The 13,610-nt window shown below is 33.4% G+C and overlaps 1 long non-coding RNA gene across 1 annotated transcript; it reads left to right on the plus strand.

The window, feature by feature from the left end:
* Nucleotides 1-4,038: 4,038 nt before the first annotated feature.
* On the plus strand, nt 4,039-4,616 carry LOC131657127 (uncharacterized). Its single transcript, XR_009300501.1, has 2 exons — nt 4,039-4,175; nt 4,283-4,616. It is a non-coding gene; the product is annotated as an uncharacterized LOC131657127 (long non-coding RNA).
* Nucleotides 4,617-13,610: the final 8,994 nt, after the last annotated feature.

Genomic DNA, 13,610 nt, shown 5'->3' on the forward strand with positions numbered 1-13,610 from the left:
TATGTTTTTGTCATCATCAAAAAGGGGGAGATTGTTAGAATAAGATATGTTCTGATCAATATTCTATGTTTGATGATAACATTATATATGAATTTTGTATAATACAATGTGGTACTCTAATCCTTTGCATTTTCCATTTCAGGAAATACATAAAGAGTATGCATAAAATCAGCGCTCAAAAGCTATGGCTAAAAGGTTCCGAATGGCTACATCAGAACATGCTCTGGCAAGTTATCAGAAGATGATCAAGCAGAATCAGAACATGGACTATGAAGCATCAGAAGAACATGAAGTCAGAAGCAGAAGCACTGAAGTTCTTATTGGTATCACGCTCAAGCTCTTCAAAGTCCGAAGACAAGAAGATGCTATGCACCAAAGTGTTTGACTTTGATATTCAAACATTGTATCTACAAATCTCAGTTCATAAGCAAGTACAAGATGACAAGCTACTAAGTCTAATCTGTGACTGACAAAAGGAACGTTAGAAGCTACAAAAGGCAAAGTCAGTAAAAGCAGTAAAAGCATGGCTCGAGGTAGTTGACAAAAGTGTGAAACATTAAATGCAGCACTGTACTATTCATGAAAAGCATTAAATGCTCCCAACGGTCATCTTCTCAATCGCCTATATATAGAAGTTCTGGTGAGAAGCTCAAAACAACTTTTGTGCATTATACCAAAACGCTGTCAAATTCAAAAGCTTACGAACTTCATCTTCAACCTCACAAACTCTTGTAATATTTTAGTGAGTGTTAAGCTTAGAACTTAAGAGAAATATCACTGTTGTGATTATAGCTTGTTAAGAAGCAATCTTACTCTTGTAAACATTTATTTTACATTGATTGTAAAAGGTTCCTAGAGTGATCAGTGAGATCAGTAGACTTTAGAAGACTTAGAGGTTATCTAAGTGGTGAATTCCTAGAGTGATCAAGTTGTGATCAATATACTCTAGAAGACTTAGATGTGTTCTAAGTGGATAACCATAATAATTATTTTGATTAGTGGATTAAATCCTAAGTTGAGGTAAATCACTCTAAGGGGGTGGACTGGAGTAGTTTCATTAACAACGAATCAGGATAAAAATAATCGTGTTTATTGTTTTTATCTTAAGAGTTTTTAAAGTCACACTTATTCAAACCCCCCATTTCTAAGTGTTTTTCTATCCTTCAACTCGCAGGATCGACTAGATTGATCCTAGGACATAGTCAAAGAGTTGCCTTTCAAGATAATTTGGTTCATATTCGTTTGTCTTTTGCTTCGGAAAATTGGTTATGGTATGAACATATAAATAACTTGCGAAATAAACTAACAAAGTACACAACCAAAAATAAACTAGTTCTAATTGTAAATATAACTTTGACAAAAATGTAAAAGAAATGTAAATTTCAGAAATATAAAGTGCAAGAATGTAACAACTTATCAGAAGAAATAATGACACTTGAATCAAAGGAAAGACTAGGCGAAAAAGTAAAGGAAATTTAAAGACATTTCGATTCTGTAAATAGAAATACAAACATATTTAAAGTGTGGTGTCATACGTGCATTTCTCAGCGAACTATTTCTCTTAACACTTGATACTTGAGTGATTTGTGAGTGATTTGTACAAAATGAACACCCCGGATCCTGATACTAAGACCCTTATTTATACTAATTCGACCCTAACGGTCCTACGCTAACAAAATGCCACGTTGCTCACATGCATGCGTTTCGAATCCCTGGGGCGCCATCTGTCCTCGTTGGGTTATACAGAATATTTTGAAATTCAAATCCTCCCGCCTGAATCCTCTTTCGAAACGTGGCAGTGTGTTCTTTAGTAAGAATGCAACAAAATACTACAAGTTTCAATACTCTCGTATTTCGGAAAACGCTTAAGTCTTGAAGACAACCTATCTCGATTCAGCTTCTATTTCAGGCATCTTCACCATAAATAACATTCTCAAAAATGGCCATTGAAAACCATTTTTGTTTCTTCTAACTCTAAACCTTCGAGAAACATATTCGCCAGTCGAAGTCTCCAGCTAACACATGGCCATAACTGCCCACTTCATTGACAATGAATGGAACTATCATAAAAAGATTATCAGTTTTAGTTTAGTTCCAAATCACAAGGGTGACACCATTGGTAAAAGAGTGGAACATGTTTTGAAGGAATGGGGGCTTAGGAAAGTATCAACAATTACCCTTGACAACGCAACATGTAATGATGTGGCTGTTTCTTACTTGGGAAAAAGACTAAGGGGCAAGAATGCTTTAATTGGTGTAGGGAGTTTTTTTCATATGAGGTGTGTTGCCCACATCTTAAATTTGGTAGTGAGAGATGGACAAAAATATCATGAGTTGTCTATTGAAAGTGTTCGCAATGATGTTATGTTTGTGAGGTCCTCACCACAAAGAGCTTTAAAGTTTAAGGAGTGTGTAGAAATTGTAGGAATAACATATAAAAGAAAACTTGGACTTGATGTTTCCACACGATGGAACTCCACCGACTTGATGTTGGATGCTGCTGAGAAGTTCCAAGCAACATTTGAAAAGTTAGAGGATGAGGATTCGGGTTACATGGAGTTTTTTTTACCTTTCTGGTCCACCTTGTTCTACTTACTGGGATAAAGCTAGGGCTTTTTTGATTTTTTTGAAAACATTATATGCAGCAACCAAGTTGTTTTTATCTTCGCAAGAAGTGTCGTTACCTTTAGCCTTTCAAAATTTGTCCGACATTTCGTGCAAGTTTTTCAACTAAGTATTGTTTATTTGAAAGTGTAATATTTCTATTTGGTTTATCTTGTCATGGGGTGAGTGACTGTGTTTATCACTTCGGTGATTGGGAGTAAGATGTCGATTTCTCATATCTAGATGTTGATTTCTAGGTAAAAATTACAATAGGTAGTGATTAGGAGAAAATTTGTAAACTTGGACTGTTTAGGCTTTGAACTAGTATTGCTAATAGTGGATTTCCTTCCTGTCTTGATAGCCCCCATATTAAGTGTTGTTGTAGTGAACTGGGTTAACAATTTACTGTGTAATTTACCATTCTGCATTTAGTTTCAGTTTTGATGATTGTGCTGTCACTCAACATATGTTCTAACAATTGTTTTGACATTGTGTGTTGTTAGGACATCTGTCTTGGTATCTGTTTTATAAGTGTCAGAGTTTCAATTAATATCAATTTTAACATATTTGTGCGTAAATCATTTAAATGAAAAGTGTAATAAAAAAATATATTTGTCCATCCCAAACATGTCGAGTGACATGATCAAAATACTAGATCAAGAGGGAGGTGTCAGAGGCCCCTCATGGACACATCGGGTTAACCTCCCCGGGTTTTGGAACATGAACCTTCTCGAATTCCAGAACATTAACCTCCTCGGATTCCAGAACATAAACCTCTTTGGGTTCCTCCTCATTTTCTCTAGATGAATACGCATGTGAAAGGCGTCTCCTCCGAGCAGAAGTGGGTGTTCCATACACTTCATCATGCGGTACCCGACTGCGTCCTCGAACCTTCGTAGACTGCTAAGCTCTCTCACGCCGAGTGGAAGCAGTTTGGCTCGGCCTCTCGAGTCTCATTCAAAAACACTTTAGAGGTGTTCATATCTAAAACTCCTCAGAGGTGTTTTCAGTTTCGAAAACACTTGCGACTGTCATTTTTGAAACTTCAACCTACATCACTTAAAAATACAAATTTTACACAAAACAGACACATTTTACAAGTTATATTTCAATCTATTTAATTTAAATGATTCTAAACAACTTATTATACACGTGCAAAGTAGAACCAGGGATTCGAAGAAACTTACTCAAATTTGAAGCTTTGAAATGTGTTGAAATAAGGAGTTGAAATGAGTTGCAACTAATAGAAATGAGTAGAAATTAGTTGATTAGTCGGAAAGAAAGGAGACTACTCTATAAAAAAAAAAAAACAAGTTACGTTACCGCTTTTGTAAATGTCTAAACAACAATACATTAATATATTTAAAGAATGTATTTTACAAGTCTTTAAAAGGCAAAAATATTTAATTATTTTTAGCACAATTTACACTTTATACACTATAAAGGTGTCAAAAAATATTTTATTTCTTACATCCAATTAAATAAAAATATGGCCAGAACTCTCAAATTTGTGTACGTTATAGTTTTATTTCTTTCAATATTTCTTGTTGCAAAGACCATTGAACATGATGGTAATTTATTTTTATATTTTTTAATTTTCTCTTTTTATTTGTAGTTTGTGCATAATATTTTAATCATTTAAGTAATATTATTTTATCATGTTTTTTCATTGCAACAGTAATGGAATTTCAGCTTATTAAAAAAGAAGTATATAAATGTCAAACGGTTGATGATTGTCCAAGACTTAATACTTTTCTCATGGCCAAATGCATTGACAACAAATGTGTCTATAAGTATGTGACCTAAGAGAGTACACTAACTTTGTGCATGGAGGAATAATTTGGTACTCTAAGATGTTGGTAATAAAATGAAACATTAAAATAAAGCATATTAAAATAAGATTATTGTTTTCTCTCTCGGAATTAGATGTATTGCTATAGCATAATTATCCCACTTCCAAATATCTATCTTTAATATACTACATATTTATTTATTATATGCTATTAAAATAACATATGATATTTTAATATACTACATATTTATTTATTATATGCTATTATAATATATTCTTATAATTTTGTACATGAATTGTATTGGAAAATTATCTTTCTAGCAGCTTTACTGAGGTTTCTATTATGAAAATTTTACATCTTACCCCTATAATTAAACTTATATCCCTATAAATTTTTTAAAAAGGCTTTCATACTCTAAAATTTGCCCATCATATTTCAATGGATTTTGATTCACATGATCTTCAATTACTCAAGGCTATATCAGAATTAGGCTCACTTACTTGTCTCCTAAGCCACAAGCCTTCAACTAGGGTTTTGGTTCTCATGCCAAGTTGCAAGCCTCGATTCAAAGAATTGCTCACTCGATGGTCCAAACGATCAATAATCGATTGGTTGACCTAAAAGTCACACTATGGTCAAACCACAGTCAAAACTTCTGATTTTCGGTCAATAACCTCATTATGAAGTATCATTCATCATTTGGATCAAGGATTGATCATGATTCATCAAGGAAAGCTTCAAAATCATCAAAAAAACCTAAGTTGCTAAATTAAGGTTTTTAGGAAAAAGTCAACCCAACTTTGACTGATCATATCTCTCTCATACTTCCTCAGAAATTCCTCAACCAAAGCTCATTCTCAAGGAAATTTGATTCTCTACAACTTTGATGTTGGGCTCAAGGTCAAGAAATGCTTCCGCATAAGAGATATGAGCCAATACATTACAGGTCCTTCTAGAAGATCGCAAAAAGCTGTTTTTTGTCAGAAGCAATATCATCAAGATAAAATCTCCAAATGGAAAATATGTTCCAAAGTGGCTTGTAGAAGACATATTGAGATTTCCAAAAAGTCCTAGAACATCTTCATACCATAAAAAATGAGAGAGTTATAGTTTGCACAAGTTGGGCAATTTCGAGAAAATGCATGAAATGCAAAGTGAAGAATTTTGATCTTTTGAACCCATGGGCCAAAGTTTTGGGCTTTAAATATGTTCATGAAGTATATAAAAGCCCACCACGCCATATTTTAATTTTAGCACTATTTATTTATTTTATTTTGAATTATATTCCTTTTAATTCAAAATTCAATGAAGAAATAATGACAAATATAAAAGATATAATAGTGATAAATTTCTCAATCAAATATTGTGAAAATATTGACCTATAAATCATGAGAGATTGATGGAGCAATATTGAATCAAATTTAAGGCCAAAATAGAAAGTCCCATGTAAATTTTCCATCAAGGATTTAAGCTTCCAATCACTTGATTCTTTCTATTATAATTGACCTAATCTGGTGCCCTATATAAACACAACAACTTTAGACCATAGGGGGACGAAAATTGGCCAAAGAAATAAGGGTTACAACTTTACAAAACTTCCAAGGAACTAGGGCGTGAAAGAAAAAATTCCTCAGCTCGTTTCAGTCACAACCAAGCGTTCAAATGTTCTCTCGAAGGCCACAAGAAGTCGCCCCTACCTTTCTTGAAGATTAAAACGCGAGGAAAGGACTTGGATCTCTCTCACCGAGGCCATTAGAAGCATCGTGGTTGATTTCTAACGTGGAAATAAGGACATGCCATGGTTAGGGCATGATTTGGTTTCATCATCGGGTTCTAATTTCCATGGCTTTTCAGACCAAGTGAAGGTCATATTCGGAATCAGAGGAAAGAATTAAGGCGATCTGGGCTATTTGTTTTTGCGTTTATGGTTGTTTTTGCAAGTTTAGAGATCGTGAGCTATTCGCTACGAACGCGAGCTACAGAAGTCGTAGCTAATCCGCGTGTGAATCGTAGCAAACGAAGAAGCCATGGTTGGAGGAAGGAGATGAAGACCGCGTGGACGTTACGCGCATTTTCATTCGCCGGTCAACAAAGCCAAGGCACATTCTCCGAGTCTCATTGGTTGCATACAAAACACCAGGGGCCCACGCGGACTGTTTGACTTTCCCATTCTTGCTGGCATTTTATTATTTAATTAATTGTCTCCTTTATTTTAACACGAATAACAAGTAGCACAGCTGGTTAAAGAAAGTTCTTCACACCTTTAGAGAAGGGTTCGAACCCCTGCAGCGTCAAGGTGATTTTTATAAAGTTTTTCTACAAGATCCTATGCGTACGTCCTACGAATGGCCACCATACATCCTCAATTGCGGCCATCAGATTACCAGCGCTCCAGATCCAACGTGCATGGATTGAGGACTCACCAAAGACCTTCATCAAGCTACCACATCCAATCTGAGCTAAGTTTCTTTTAAAATTTTAATTTTTTATTCTATAATTCTTTGTTTCTTTTTTCATTTTTTTTATTTTTCTTTCTTTCTCTTTTAATTATCTTTCCCATACTTGTTATTTAGATAATGTTATTTTTTTATCGTAAACTCGATTTTATTTCTACAATTTCTTAATAATAATTTTTAAACAATAAAAGTTAGTATTTTTATATATACTTTTAATCAATTAAGCATTTGTTATCCTCGAGGCATTTATAAATCCTAATAGCCTTAGGTTTGTTGGTAGGTGTTGCCCGTTAACCCTGGTTAACTTTTGGCCCTTTCAGGGTTTGTTTTTGCCTTACCCTTTTTTTGCCTCGATCTCTGTTTTAATTTTTAATCTGCCACGTTATAATAGTTAACGAATCTTAAATGCACTAACACTTCTCTTCTTCATGCCTACTTTTCAGGGTTATCTCAAGATCCTCCGATTACGCGCCATGCCACTCGAAAAGCTAAATGTCTAACACTCTTTTGGTTTAAAATATCATTTCAGCTTTTATTTTTCCCTTTTTGATTAAAATAAATTAAAATAGGGTTTGTTGAACTTGTAACGCACTCACCCTTATTTATTTTCCTCTTAATTTGTAGAGTTGATCAAGGGTTCGAGGAATATCAAGGCTCAAGATAATTATTCATCCCTCTTATTTTTTCCGTCTTTTAATTTCCCCCATCCCCGCAGGTGTTTATTGTAATAGCTTAGGAATTTATATTCTGCCTTTAATTTCCGTAATATTAATTGCTGTGGTTAGTAAACTAGGGAGTGCAAGATCATCAATCAAACGTTAGATCACTAACAATACAAGATTAAATATTCGAACTGAACCACGTGATTGTCGCACCCACACACCTTTAGGGTAATCCCTCTTGTTGCCTTAATTGTTGCCTGTTGCCTCTAAGTATGCTAAATAGTCAAGTCCCTCGATTCCGAGGATACCTAAAGCAATGTTGCCTTCAAAGTTATTGAAATTCCCTCGAGGTTGCCTTATAAAGATAATTGTCCCTATTGCTAAGGTATCCTCGCATGATGCCTAAAAAGATAAAATGACTATTATATCCTTCCCTTAGACTACCTGCCCTCTTTATGGCAAGGGACAGTCTTATGGCGAACGATACTCTCGATGACCCTTAACATCCAATTGAAAGACTTCCTGCCCTCTCATGGTATGGATAGAACCTTTCGCCCGAAAAGCTAAAAGAACAAATTTCTAAACTTAGGGTAGTTGCTATTAATTGCTTGCTCCTTTTCAAATTCAAATTCAAAAATTCAAAATCTTTTGCCACTTCTTTTCAAAGAAACTTTTCAAAAAAGACTACGCTTATTTACAAGCTAAGGTTCTTATTCAAATTCCTATTCACACCCCGCTTTTCAAACAAATCAAACATTTTGAAAACAAACAAGTGAGCTAAGCAATTAAAAGCCCATGGAAAACCATGGATGCAAATGCTGCTTTTTAAACCTTCCCTTTGTATAATTTACCCCCCGAACTCAAAATCTTTTCAAAAGGTTTTTTTTGTTCTTTTAGCCTTTCTATTAAATTGGATAAAATAAAAGTCGGTGGCGACTCATGCTTGACCGCGACATTTTCGATTATAAAAGTCAGTTCACCGTATTACAGAACTGGCGACTCTTCTGGGGATGCTTTCGAATTAAAAGAGGGGTTACATTAAAGCTTAGGATTCACTTTAAAATTGTTTAATTTGTTTGCTTTATTTTTAAAAAGGCTGTTTTGGGAATATTACTTGTGTGAAAGATCCTAACCCGGATTTGAGTACCTTAGGTAAATGGCATGAGACCAAGGAGTCTGCACAGTATATACTGATGTGGTTGATATGGTGGCCATCGTTAGTGTGACACATTGGTTTGTCCTGGTGTTCCTTGGGATCCGACTTGAGGAAACACTTGGCTGCTGCGTGGTGTCATTAAACACTAATTTGCCCCTAGAACCCTAGTTGAACTTGACTTTGGCCTATTAGAAAGTAGCGAGGTGGCTGGCTTTGGTTCCGACTGAAGTTGGTTGATACTCGAAGCTACACTCATATGGACTGGACTTTCAGGACCTTCTCGGTTGGTGATTCGATTGCCGAACTGAGATAAGCGCCTTCGAGAAAGGTCAATGATATGAGCTCCCTAGAACCCAATCTTTATATAGGACAGGTTGAACCAACTAAACTTCAGTGGGGAGGGTACTTACCTACGAACTTCATGCAAGCCTCTAAACCTAAGGGCACTTGTGTGACTTGTTTGTGTTTGCTACTAACCTTTGTTTCCTTGCAGGTTTTGTTAAAGGACTTGTTTGCCCTTACAATCTCACGCTGTGCCTAATGAACTGCATTCGCATAACATTCATGACATCATGACATCATAAGCATAACATGATCTAACTAACCCTTTCAAGGATCTTAGGGAATTAGGGCACACAATTTCAGGTACTCCAATCAAGGACTGATTCTCATCAAGGGGCAAGAGGATTTATTTTCCTCTAGCCACATACCTTCCAATTCAAAGGCTCAGCACCTATCAAGGGGCAAGAGGATTTATTTTCCTCTAGCCATGTACCTTCAAATTCAGAGGTATCCCAAATCAAAGGCGATGACCCACTCGATATGGTGAGCTTGATTTCCAAGGAAGAACATCCAAGAACCAGAATTCTTCAGACAAAGACGCGACCAAATCATTTTCTAATGTTGCCTAAAGAATTTTTTTAAAATATTATCATACCGGAACACTTTTTAAAAGTGTTCTAGTAGAGTGTACTTTAAGAAATCGGAACACTTTTTGAAATTGTTCCTGTTTAAAAAATTGCTAAATGAGTTTCAGTAATGGTCCAAAAGTGTTGTCTATTCACTTTAGGCCACAATTTTAACTTTTTGCCGAAATTAATTTAGAAAAAATTATCATTATCGGAACACTAAAAAGTATTCCGGTAGAATGTATTATTAACATACCGAAACAATTTATGAAAGTATTCCTATTAAAGAACTAGCTAAATGGTTTCCTGCAACGGTTTTAAAGTGTTGTCTTTTGACTTTTGGCCACCCTTTTAGTCTATTGTCGAAATTGCTAAATGATTTTTTTTTAATTTTTGAAAATTGGAACACTTTTAAAAAGTATTTCGGTATGAATTTTTTTACTGGAACACTTTCAAAAAGTGTTCCGGTGTGTATTTTTGCAAACCGAATTACTTTGAAAATGTATTCCGATTTATATATTTTTGGGTGTTCCGAGAGCTTTTATGAAATGTGAGAAAAAAATTAAAAATTGTAAAATATGAATTATTTATACAAGGGTATTTTGGTCCAAATTATAAAATTATGAGTATAATTGTAAGGGTACAAAACAAAACAAAATCTATTATGCTTGTAAATTTTCTAACCACCCACAGTTTTTATTGGAGTCAGTTTACTTTTTCAATTGAGAATTGTGTAACTCCTGCTTTCTATGGTTTTGATTATGGGTGGACAAAATATTTCAACCCGGCCCAAACCGACCTATCCAATGAGCTCGATGGCATGCGGGTCAGTCCAATCGGGTCAACAGGTAACTGATATGAAAATAAATGGGTCATGGGGGTTAGCTAGGTCGGTTTAGGATGCTAACATTTGGCCCAGCGGAATCCATAACCGACCGACTCATAAAAAATGTTAATGGGCTGCTGTGTTAAATATTGAGATTTTCTTTAGAGACCCCTATAGGGAGAACCTCCAGCGAAAACCAAAAAATGCCCCTACTTCAAAAATGCATTTTGAAGTAATTTTTTTCTTCAGATTTTTCTAGAATTCGGAGATGCATCTACGAAAAAATTGGGATTTTAGTTATTTCGGAGATAGATTTCCAAAACACCAAAAAAATTGGAATTTTTATTAATTCGGAAATGCATATCCGAAAAAACCCCTCAAAAATGGTCAGAGGTTTTTTCGAATATGCATATCCGAAAATATTATTTATAATTTATAAATTATAAATAATAATAATAATGATAGTTATACGGTTGATATTTCTATTCTAATTTCAAATAAAATTAATAAATGAATTTCATATCAATAATTACTAATACTATAACTAATACACAATAATTATGATTATATAAAAAATAAATACATTAATAATTATTCAACCAAATTTTAAAATAAAAGAGATCAAATAAGAATAAAATTAGTTACTATTTTATTCATATTTTAATATAAATTTCAAATTACATAGTTTTTCAAAATAATAAATAAAATATAAATAAAAAAATTATTTTAATAATTAATTATTTAAAAAAATCATTTTTTATTTAGTTTAAAAAAAATAAAAGAAACTTAAGAATGTTTTTAATTTATATTTTTTTATAAAATAATTTTTTATAACTATAAAATTAATTTTGAAAATTAGTTTATAAAATAATTTTTTTATGTATCATAAAATAATAGAAAATAAATATCTTTATTATTATTATTAATATTTTATATAAAAATAAAATGTTAATTTAAATATTTATTAGGTTAAAATTATTATTATATCTTGATTATAATGATATATATTTAATAAAATATTTTAAATAATACAATTAATTATACTATTAATTGTATTGATTTACCTTTATTTTAACTTTTTAATAATTATTGAATTTTTTCGTAAATGCATATCCAAAACATTCAAAGACCAAAAATTAGAATATTTCGGATATGGATCTCCGAAAGGCACCTCACTCTCAAAACAAAAGTTGATTTCGAAAATGCATCTCCGAAAATACATTTTTTTTGTGTTTTCGGAAATACATCTCCGAAAACACTTTTTTTTTGATGTTTTTGGAAGTGCACTTCCGAAATCAACTTTTTTTCAGAAAAAAAATGATTTCGGAGATGAATCTCCGAAATATAGGAGCATTTTGGAAATTTCGCCACGAGTTTTCAAGAAGGTAGGGTAATCTTTAAAGAAATTATCTAAATATTTTCGGAGATGTATTTTCGAAAACATCGATAAAGAAGCACTTACAACGATGGTGACGGCGGTTCTTAGTTATGCTCGTGAATGAAGAAACGGCGACGACGATTTAAGAATTTAACTGAAACCAAAACCCTAGCGGAGAGACAGAGAGAGATGTTGATTTGTGTACTTGTATTGTGTGGATGAAAATGAAACTGATAGGAAGCTAATCCTACCAAGACTATCAATTTAGGGTTAACAATAAAAAGAGAAAGACATTAAAATAAACTAAGGAAATAGAGATAAAAATAAATTTGATTTCTTTTTTATTCCTTCCAAATGTCTCTATGAGACTACAATATATACTACTCTAAATGGATATTAAACCTAAAATCCTAACAACTATTAAAGGCCCAAATACAACTAGAATCCAATAACATACTTATAATATAAGTCCTATTGTTACCCCTATCAATAAAAATACTAATCATATAAATCATATAATACCCTTCTATCATTGCTGCGGGGTTCACTTGAACCTTATCCCCAAGGTTCAAAAATAAAACTTAAGATGCTAAATTGTTATTGCTACATTAATCTTTCCTGGATCCCACACAATGAAGGGAAAAACTCCACGAATATAAATAAAACAGTAGTAGACATAATGAAGCTTATATAACTTCTCTGATTCCTTCATCTTGATCACATGTTGGCTGATCAAGTCAGTTGCTTTTCCAGCAGTAGATTGCAAACACTTGAGACCAGAATGATAATCACCCAAGAGACACTGAACTCTCAGCAAGCCGACCATACCAAAATACCCCAAAACCTTTAACACATTGCTATCACTATGAGAAAGCAATGACTGACAATAAGTCCTAGCAGCAGCTTTAATTGTAGTAGCTGCAGAACTAAGTGAAACAAGTGTACCAGCACATCCATAAACAATAACAATAGAATTTGCACTCAACAAAGAGATAATAATCTTAATATACTTTCCCTTTTCACCCTTATTATTCCTACGAACTTTCTTAATCAATTCCAAAACAATCAACCGAAGTTGTTCACCCCAATCAATAATCCTATCTATATTCGAAAAAGGATAATTGACATTTGTTAGTGCCATGTAGCTGCCGAGAACAATTCCAATTGCAAATATTTCCTTTAGTTTCCAACTGTCAGGCAGTGGAGATGCTTTCACTCTATCTTTTGAAATTGCCATAATGGTACTGTCATACCCTAAAATTTGCCCTCCATATTTTGTTTTTTTGCGTAGGCTTTGCATATCATTTGCATCTTGTCATTAAGTTAATTTTGCATTTATTCAGAAAATCAAAAATATGTATTACATATTCATCTTTACGCATTTTGTTCGTTTTTACGATTTAATCATATTTTCGGTTTACTAATCCTTTTTAGGTTTACAATTCTAATTTTAATTCAATTTAGATTTAAGTTGAATTTTAATTAAAATTAGTAAATCATTTTATTATATTGTTATTTGCATTTGTTCTATTTCCTTTTGTTTTTAGGTGCAAACAAAGATGAGGTCCATTGAGCTTAAATTGATCCAAACCCATTTTTTAATTTAATCTAATCTTCATTATAAATAAACTATTTTACTAACACGGAGGGAAGAGGATGAACCCTTATTTTCAACCCTGAATTGCCACTCTCTAAGGCTATGTTTGGATAGATGGACTAGAACGGAGCGGAGCGGAGTGGAACATGATAAAATGGAGCGGAGCGGAATGGTATTAAGATTCCATTCCATTGTTTGTGTATATTCTATAATTTGACGGAGCGGAATAG

The sequence above is a fragment of the Vicia villosa genome, linkage group LG3, assembly GCF_029867415.1.
Source record: "Vicia villosa cultivar HV-30 ecotype Madison, WI linkage group LG3, Vvil1.0, whole genome shotgun sequence".
NCBI lineage: Eukaryota > Viridiplantae > Streptophyta > Magnoliopsida > Fabales > Fabaceae > Vicia > Vicia villosa.